This window comes from Callospermophilus lateralis, chromosome 4, assembly GCF_048772815.1.
Source record: "Callospermophilus lateralis isolate mCalLat2 chromosome 4, mCalLat2.hap1, whole genome shotgun sequence".
NCBI classification, from domain to species: domain Eukaryota; kingdom Metazoa; phylum Chordata; class Mammalia; order Rodentia; family Sciuridae; genus Callospermophilus; species Callospermophilus lateralis.
Window position 1 is genome coordinate 71,244,587 of NC_135308.1, and position 9,298 is coordinate 71,253,884.

Below are 9,298 nucleotides of genomic sequence, written 5' to 3' on the forward strand. Positions count from 1 at the left end.
ACTGCCCAGCTTCACATCAAAAGAGGGAGAGAGAACCATTCACATCTCTAGGGACAGGTAAATATAATTTGTTTTTTTATTTACAAAGACAGAGCTCTTGGTTACCAAGGCAGGGGAAAGGGCAGCACATTCTTTGGGAAGTAATGAGGGCTCAGTTTTGACCATGAAATTTGGCTCAAGATTTTGGGAATCGATGTGTAACCAAGATAATTTTTTTTTGAGATTGGATCTCACTAAATTGCTTAGGGCCTTGCTGAATTGCTGAGGCTGGCCTCAAACATGCACTCCTCTTGTGTCAGCTAGGATTATAGGCATGCATCACTGCACTGGGCTCTTCCTAAGAATTTTATCACTCTTTTGCACGCTCATACATGCTGATCCCTACTGCTTAGCAATCTTAGATGATTTTAGGACTGGACCCCATGTTAACAGTAGGAAGAATCAGGCATAGTGGCACACTTCTGTAATCCTGGCAGTTTGGAAGGTGAGCAGAAGAATTATATTTGAGGTTAGCTTCAGCTACTTAGCAAAACCCTGTGTCAAAATGTAAAAAAAAATTAAAGGAGTTGAGGATATAGCTCAGTTGTAGAGGGCTTGTCTGGCAAGTGTGAGGCCCTGAATTCTATCCCCAGTACAGCAAACAAAACAAAAAACATTAAAGTCTCTGGAGCTAAAAATGACAATTAGATGGGCACACACATTTATGCATAAAAATGGTAAAATGTGTACTGTCAGTATTTTTTTTTTTGAGAACAATTTTTTATTCAATGATAGTCCATCTTTAGATGTTTTTTTTTCATATACACTTCATTAGTTTTATTAAAAAGCAAAGCCCTATAAAGGGAGACCAGTTAGTCCTCAGACTCTAATCCATCTTCATCTTGACTAATCTGGAAATAACAAAGTTCGTAAGTCTCTTTGTCAAATTGCAGCCACACAAAGCCAATCATGAAGATGATTATTCTTAAGGTATTTCTTAGTAAGATATTTCAAATACCTCTTAGAGAACTGTTTCTCAGAAACAACTGAGATTTTATTCTTGAAGCATTCAATGTGAATAACATTCCCGGGATTTCCAGTTTTCCCATTGACTTTAACCTTCTCCCTCAGAAACTGTTAAAAATATCCAGAATCAAAAATCCCATCTTTTACAGGATGAGTAAGGTCCATATTAAACTTTCAAGTAGTCCTCTTAGGCTTCTTGTCTTTCTGCAGCACCATCTTGACAGCTGGCCGCGTGATCAGAGAGCATTAGAGATTAGAAATTCCTCACTTAGATGGCCATGGCAATGCATACCTATAACCCCAGCTGCTTAGAACACTGAGGCAGGAGGATTGTAAGTCCAAGGCCAGTCTGGACAATATGACAAGTCCCTGTCTCAAAAAAAAAAAAAAAAGAAGGACTGGAGCTCAGTGGCAGAGCACTTGCTTAGCATATGTGAGGCACTGGGTTTGATCCTTAGCACCACATACAAAAATAAGCAAATAAAATAAAGTCATGCTGTCCATCTACAACTACAAAAAAAAAAAAAAAAAGAAGAAGAAGAAAAAAGTTCCCAGTTTAGATGAATCTTCCAACAGGGATACAACAGGGATAGATTGAACAGAGTTTACAAGGGCATCTAAGTAGTATATTAGTTATCCATTGCTGTGCAACAAATGACAGTAAAATTAAATGGCTTAAAACATCTCAGCCAGATGTGGTGGCACACACCTATAATCTCAGTGGCTGGGGAGGCTGAGGCTGAAGGATTGCATGTTCAAAGCCAGACTCAGCAATTAAGCAAGGCCCTAAGCAACTTAGTGAGAACTTGTCTCAAAAAATAAAAATGTCTGGGGATGTGGCGTAGTGTTCAAGTATTCCTGAGTTGAGTCCCTGGTACCAATAACAACAACAACAAAACCCCCAAATTATCTCAGTTTTTATAGGGAGAGAATCTGAGTTGCACTATTTTCTGCCTCAGTGTGTCTCCCAAGGCTATATTCAAGGTATTAGCTAAGGCCATAATCCTCTCTAGGTTCAGTGGTCATCAGTAAAAATCACTTCTTCGGGGCTGGGGATGTGGCTCAAGCGGTAGTGCGCTCGCCTGGCATGCGTGCGGCCCAGGTTCGATCCTCAGCACCACATACAAACAAAGATGTTGTGTCCGCCAAAAACCAAAATGTAAATAAAATATTAAAAAACAAAAAATCACTTCTTCGTGGGTGATTGGACTGAAGACCTTATCAGAAGACTAAGGATTGGCCAGCAGTTGCCCAGAAGACAACACTAGCAAGCTGAAGTCACAGTCTTTTGTGACAATCACAGAAGTGACATCCAGTCGCTTTTTACTCAGTAGGCCAGCCTGTACTCAAGGAACATAGATTAGACAGGGTATGACTGTCAGAAGGCAGATCATTGAGAGCCATGTTAGAAGTTGTCTGCCACAGGCAGTGTTTCTGTGGGCCACCAGCATCAAAATCATCATGGGAGCTTTTGAAAGTAAGCCTTGCAGCCAGTCCTACCCTAGTTCCTATCAAATTAGAATCTCTAGGATGTGAACTGGAAATGTGCCTTTATACCCTCATTGACTCTCTGTCAGGTAGTGTCAACATGGATCAAATGAAAGGTTTCTACTGCAGGTCCTGGATGAACAGGTAAGAGCCTAGGGTCACCATCTGGGAAGAAAGAATGAGCAAAGATAAAATTTTGAGTACAGGGTGTAAGACACCATACCCCCCTACGAATGGAAGACACCACACAACACAAATCACCAGAGAGGTTCCACTTTATTACAAAAGGCTGTGGGCTTATATAGATCTAAGGGGAGGTGGCAGGGCTTAGGTAAGTGACGGGTCACCCATTTATTGGCAAGTTCTTCCAGATGTCAGTTCCGGAGCCTAAGAAGTTAATTCTTATTGGGGCTAAGGGATTTGAATAATGGTGCCTGCCGGAACTTTTCCCGCCAGTGAAAAGAAGGGAAAGTAGGAAGAGAAGGTCCTTAGGCTCCATGTTGGGGTTTTTGTTTGGGGTGCGACTGCCATTTTATACTTTTCCCACCACAGGGTAAGAAAGCATGACTTATTCTGCCCTTTAAGGTTTTTAAGTGCATGGTTACAAATTATCTGTTTAGTAGGTGCTAAAAAGTATTGAGTAAGTTGAAAGTGGTTAACAGAGACCTATATCTTGCCTGGGGTCAGAAAAAGACATGACCTTTAAACTGAAATTAGAAGCCAAGTAGTAGTTAGCCTGATGAAGAGAAGGGAGGATGCATCTTAATTGGGAAGAATGTCAGACTTTAACCTGTATCCCTCATAGGAAATGCATAACGTTTGTGATGCATCGGCAAATATGGTCCTATACTTACTATTTATTTTCATTGAACTGGTAAATATATGTTGGCTGAAAAATCTGAAATATATCAGCCATGAAGTTTGTGTTATATACTTTTTTGGGCTTTGGGATTTTGGGTAATTTTTGTCTTTTTGCTTATCTATTTTTCTATGATAATTGTTAATAAAAGCTAATATTTACTAGGTCTTTACTGGTCAGGCAATATTCTAAGTGAAATAGAAAATATGAACTGCCAGGCACAGGTGCATGCCAGTAATCCCAGTGGCTCAGGAGGTTGAGGTAAGAGGATTACAAAGTTTAAGGCTAGCCTAGCCAACATAAAAAAGGTCTGGAGTCAGTATTCTATGCTTCCACCTTGAGAAGGAACATAAGGGTAGCCAGGCACGGTGGCCCATGCCTGCAATTAACCTCAGTGACTTAGGATGCTGAGGCAGAAGATGATGAGTTTGAGACCAGCCTCAGCAATTTAGTGAGACTGTCTCAGAAAAATTTTAAAAGGGTGGTGGATATATAGCACTGGGAAAGCCCAGTACCCCTCCCCCAAAAACAAAAAGAAGGAGCTAAAAGTATTTAAAAAGATAAAATAAGGGCAAAAATAAACCCAAAGCAAGCAGAAAGTGAGATTAGTGAAATTGACAGCAGAAAAAAATATTTTTAAAAAATGAACCCAAAAACCCAAATATTGTTTTTTTTTTTTTCATGCCGAGGATCAAACTGGGGTCTTGTGCTGTGTGCTCAGCCCAAAAGTCGACCATTTTAAATGACCAATAGAATTGATAAACCTCTAGCCATACTAATAAAAAGGAAGGGAGGAGAGAAGACACAAATTACCAATTCAAGAATAAAAGGGGATATTACCAGAGATCACAAGGGTTAATAAAAGAACCCTATAATTCTACACACAAATTCAGTAGTCTTGGCAAAATTGGCCAAATCCTTGTCCTGTGGTACGAATCTTTTTTCCCCTCCACAATTCATATTGGAACTTAATTCCCTCTACAACAATGTTGGGAGGGCTCTGACCTCATGAATGAATTAAATGAGGTAATAGAAAGGGTTTTTAAGACTGAGTTCACACTCTTACGTGAGGACCATCACTCCTTCCTTGTAGAGGATGCAGTATTCAGGGTTCCTTCTTAGGAACAGGTACCGGGAACTCACCAAACACCAAGACTGCCAGCACCTTGATTTTGGACTTCTCAATCTTTGGAACTGTGAGAAATAAATTTCTGGTTTTTTTTTTTTTTTAATAATTTGTCCAATTTGGGGTATGCTGTTATAGTAGCACAAAAGGGTCTAAGGCATCTTGAAAGCCAAAAATTACCAAAACTCACACAAGAGAAGATGTAAACACAAAATGTACAGCCATAAAAATTATAGAAGATCTTATAGGAGAAATCAATTCATAGTTAAGCAAAGAATTCTTATGATATAAAAAACATGATTCATGTCTTGCAAGGTGGCACACACTTATGATGCCAGCTACTCTGGAGACTGAGGCAGGAGGATCACAAGTTCAAGACCAGCCTAGGCAATTTAGCAAGACCCTGTTTCAAAAGGATGAGTAGGTGAGGATGTAATTCAGTGGTAGAGTGCCCCTGAGATCAATTCTCAGTGCCACAGAACAATAAATAGCTATAATGATGGTAAATAAGCATATGAAAAGATGGTCAATATGGTTAGCCATTAAGGAAATGCAAATTAAAACCACAATGAAGCTTGCACAGGTGGTGCACACCTGTAATTCCAGCAACTTGGGAGGCTGAGGCAGGAGGATTACTTGAGTCCAGAAGTTCCAGAGGAGTCTGGGCAACACAGTGAAACCACTTCAAACAAAAAACCAGACATACTGAGTTACTGGCATACTAATAGCTATTGTTTCAAACACTGTGCTATTACTTGGGTAAATTTTAATAGAAAAAAAATGTGTTTAAACCATCAAGAAACTTTTTATTTAAAGGACTCCAGTGGTAAATCATTCTGTATAGTATATTAATAACATTTACGTCAAGGTTTTTTGAGTCCTGGCTCTTGCTGGCCGCAAGTTGCTGTGTGATATTGACCTTCACCTGTTTCTTCAGTAGTAAACAGGAGTCTGGGGGGTGGGGGTTGGATATCTGTAATTGCTGCATTGGATCCTTTGCAACCTCAAGATTTTGCTTTTGTAAGTCTAAAGCGGTCCTACTGTCACATTTCAGAATTCCCAGAGCAAGTGATCTGTAAAGTTTCATCAACTTTGAAATTGTCATTTATATCAAACACTGGGTTGTTTAAATAAGGCTCATCTATACTGAGATTCAGCTTGTCTTGCTTAGTTGCTTAGGGCCTCTCTAAGTTCTTGAGCCTGGCTTCAAACCTGTGATCCTCCTGCTTCGGCCTCCTGGGCCGCTAGGATTACAGGTGTGAACCACCAAACCCATTGGCTCCATCTTTTTTTTTTAAATATATTTTTAGTTGTAGGTGAACATAATACCTTTATTTTATTTTTATATGGTGCTAAGGATGGAACCCAGTGCCTCATGCATGCTAGGTAAGCACTCTATCACTGAGCCAGAACCCCAGCCCCTGGCTCCATCTTTTAAAAGACTCAATTCAAGTCCTACAGGCCCTTTTCTATCTTCCCACTTGATGCCAGCCTCAGACTTCTCTGGCCCTCTTGGCAGAGGATACTGATACCTTGAAAAATGATACAGATCCTGCAAGGTCTTCAGATAGCAGGTGACAGTAGACAAAAGGAGGGGATGGATGCTGGAAGAAACCAGGAGCATTCCCATCCAAAAGATAAAATGTTCAGGGAAGAAGAATAGCATGTTAAAGGGCAGAGAGAGGGTAAGGAACTCTGAATGCTAACCCAACTTGCCTCTTTTAGGGATTGTTCAGAGGGCCTGAGCCTAGAGGGGGATGTCTCATCTACTTCTCCTGGCCCCTCCAGAGGTACCATTTAAGACCAGACATGAGGCTGAGACATCTCAGAGCCACCAGCACTCTGCGTAGGGGAAAAACCCCCTTTTGTAGCAGCCCTGCCACACTTTTGCACCCAGACCTCTGTTGTGCCCTTCCCTCAGGGCCAGTTCTGTACCCTGCCCCCTTCCCCAGGCTCTGCCCAGGGATAATGCTCCTTGGGAGAACCAGCTACACAAGGACTCCTCCCAGGCCCTGGCCTCCTTGTTTATTTCTTATCTCCTTTGGCCTCCTATGACTGTCTTCATCTTCATCTCCCCCTCCAGTGCAGCCGTACCTGTCCCTTCCTTGCCTCTCTCATCTGAAGACCTTGGTGATATAAAGGAACAGCAAGTAAAAACTACTCTTTTTACCCCTAACCCACAGGAATTATTTGAGTGAAGGAATCCCTGGCCCTTGCTGTTCTCTCAGCCCCTAGAATGACATTCTCAGGACTGGGAGCATAGGGCAGGAAGATATATGGAGTTAAGTAGACTTTTTTAGGTTGGGAGACCAAACTACTGGGTTCTTATTGTGGGTCAGCCTCTGGTATTTTGGGTAACCTCAGTTTATGTACTTGGACACTGGGCAGAAAAAAGGAGAGAAAGGATACTACTAGGATCTGGAGGGATTGTTCAGTGGGAGGGAAAATTTCCCAAACTAACAGATGAGTAAGGGTAACCCAAAATATTTGTTTCTACTTGTCAGTTTGTGGGCCGGAGGCAATAGAGAGGGCAAAGGGTGATGAGAGTGGACTGAGAAGGAGTCTTCATCTCTCTATTAGTTCTCTGCTTTGTAAGACTGTCCTTTCAAGTTACTGGTGGCAATGAGGACCTATATTCATACCTAAGAATTGTGAGCATTGAGTTAGTGTAGAAAAACCATTTGACACAATACGTGGGATATAAATGACCGCTCTCTGTTCCTAGCATTTTCCTTAATTACTCCATCCCTGTTGCTCCTTCAGTGCTCTGGTCTCCATCCTCAGCTCCTAAAATGCTTTAGACACAGTATGGAAATCGTCCTCCTGGCCTGGAATTGGTACCCAGCTCTCCACTCTCATCACCTTTTACCCTCTCTATTGCCTCCGGCCCACAAACTGACAAGTAGAAACAAATATTTTGGGTTACCCTTACTCATCTGTTAGTTTGGGAAATTTTCCCTCCCACTGAACAATCCCTCCAGATCTTAGTAGTATCCTTTCTCTCCTTTTTTCTGCCCAGTGTCCAAGTATATAAATTGAAGTTACCCAAAGAACCAGAGGCTAACCCACAATAAGAACCCAGTAGTTTGGTCTCCCAGCCTAAGTATTCTCCCTACCTGGTCAGAGTATAGGCTACACTTAAAAATGAGGGCTGGTAATGCCTTTGAGTTCCAGCCTCCATCAATCAGAATCTAGCTGGTAATGGATAATTTACACTTGCTTGACTGCTGGGATGCCTGGATTCTTTCAGTTGCTGGGTTCCCTTGACCCAGTCACGAATCCACACTGGCCCTATATTTATTTATTTATTTATTATATTTTTTTTTAGGTGTAGATGGACACTACACGATGCCTTTATTTTTATGTGGTGCTGAGGATCGAACCTGGGTCCCGCCTGTGCTAGGCGAGCGCTCTACTGCTGAGCCACAATCCTAGCCCCACTGGCCCTATTTTTAATAAGTTTAATAACACACTGGACTAGGAAGTCAGGGCCTGCTACTGAGCTCAACTTTACTTCCCCCTTGTCCTTTTTTTTTTTTTTTGTACCAGGGATTGAATTTGGGGCACTCAACTACTGAGCCACATTCCCAGCCACCTTTGTTTGTATTTTGAAGCCAATTTACATAGGGCCTAAATTGCTGAGGCTGGCCTTGAACCCAAGATTACGGGAGTGTGGCACCATACCTGGCCCCCTCTTGTTTTTAAACAGGGTCTAATTTGCCCAGGTTGGTCTCAAACTTGTGAGCCTGCCTTCTCAACTCCTGAGTAACTGGCATTACAGGTATATACCATTATACAGGGCTCCCCTTATCCTTTTGAATCTACTTGTCCCAGACATGGGGAAAATACTCCCTGCCCTAAGAGGCCCCAAAAGCCTTAAGAGTGTCCTTTGCCCCTTCCCATTAGAAAAGATATTTATTTTTGTACTTAAAGTCAAACCTAGGTGTGCTCTACCATTGAGCTACATACATCCCTAGACCTTTTTGAGAAAGGGTCTAATTTTCTAAGGCTGGCCTTGAATTTGCAATCCTCCTGCCTCACCCTCCTAAGTTGTTGAGGTTGAAGCTTGCAACACCACACCCATCTCAGGAAGACTATAGACTGGCTGGGGTTGCAGTTTGGTGGTAGAGTACTTGCCTAGCATGCATGAAGCCCCGAGTTCAGTCCCCAGTATTAAAAAAAGAAAAAAAAAAAAAAAATCCTGAGGGTCTCATAAGCATCTGCCATCATGAAACAAGTTCCCTAGAGGGACAGAGTGACCTACTTGACTGCAAATTAAGAGTGAATATCTTTAAGAAATGTGAGCTCCCCCAGCACAGCTCAAGTTCCAGGTTAGTTTTCTTTGTTAGTTCAAATTCTCAACAAGGGTAGCGGGTTTGAAGACACTGCTCACTCCAGAGCTCTTCTCCCTTGAAGGCCTTTGTGTTGTCTGGACCCTGCCTGCTCTGTACAAGTGTTCCTTTCCACAGTCTCAGGGAGTAACTCTGCAGGCAGTCAGTTTTTCAGGTACCTGTGAGTTATGCCCTGCATGCCCCTAAAGAGTAAAGTTAAAGGGGCTGGGGTTGTGGCTCAGTGGTAGAGCGCTTGCCTTGCATGCATGGGGCGCTGGGTTCGATCCTCAGCACTACATACATACATACATAAATGAAGGTACTGTATCCTACAACTGAAAAAAAAAAAAAAGAAAGAAAAAAGAGTGAAGGAGATCTGGCAAGATAGTAGCTTCAATTTCATCCCCTAGCCTGGCCCAGCTGACTGCTGCTGCCCTTCCCTGCTAGCCCACAGCCCCACTGTCACCATTAAAGGGGCTGAGACACAGC

At 42.2% G+C, this 9,298-nt stretch overlaps 1 pseudogene; it reads right to left on the reverse strand.

The window, feature by feature from the left end:
• Positions 1-735: 735 nt before the first annotated feature.
• LOC143397690 (ribosomal protein eL22-like pseudogene) lies at positions 736-7,330 on the reverse strand (annotated as a pseudogene).
• Positions 7,331-9,298: the final 1,968 nt, after the last annotated feature.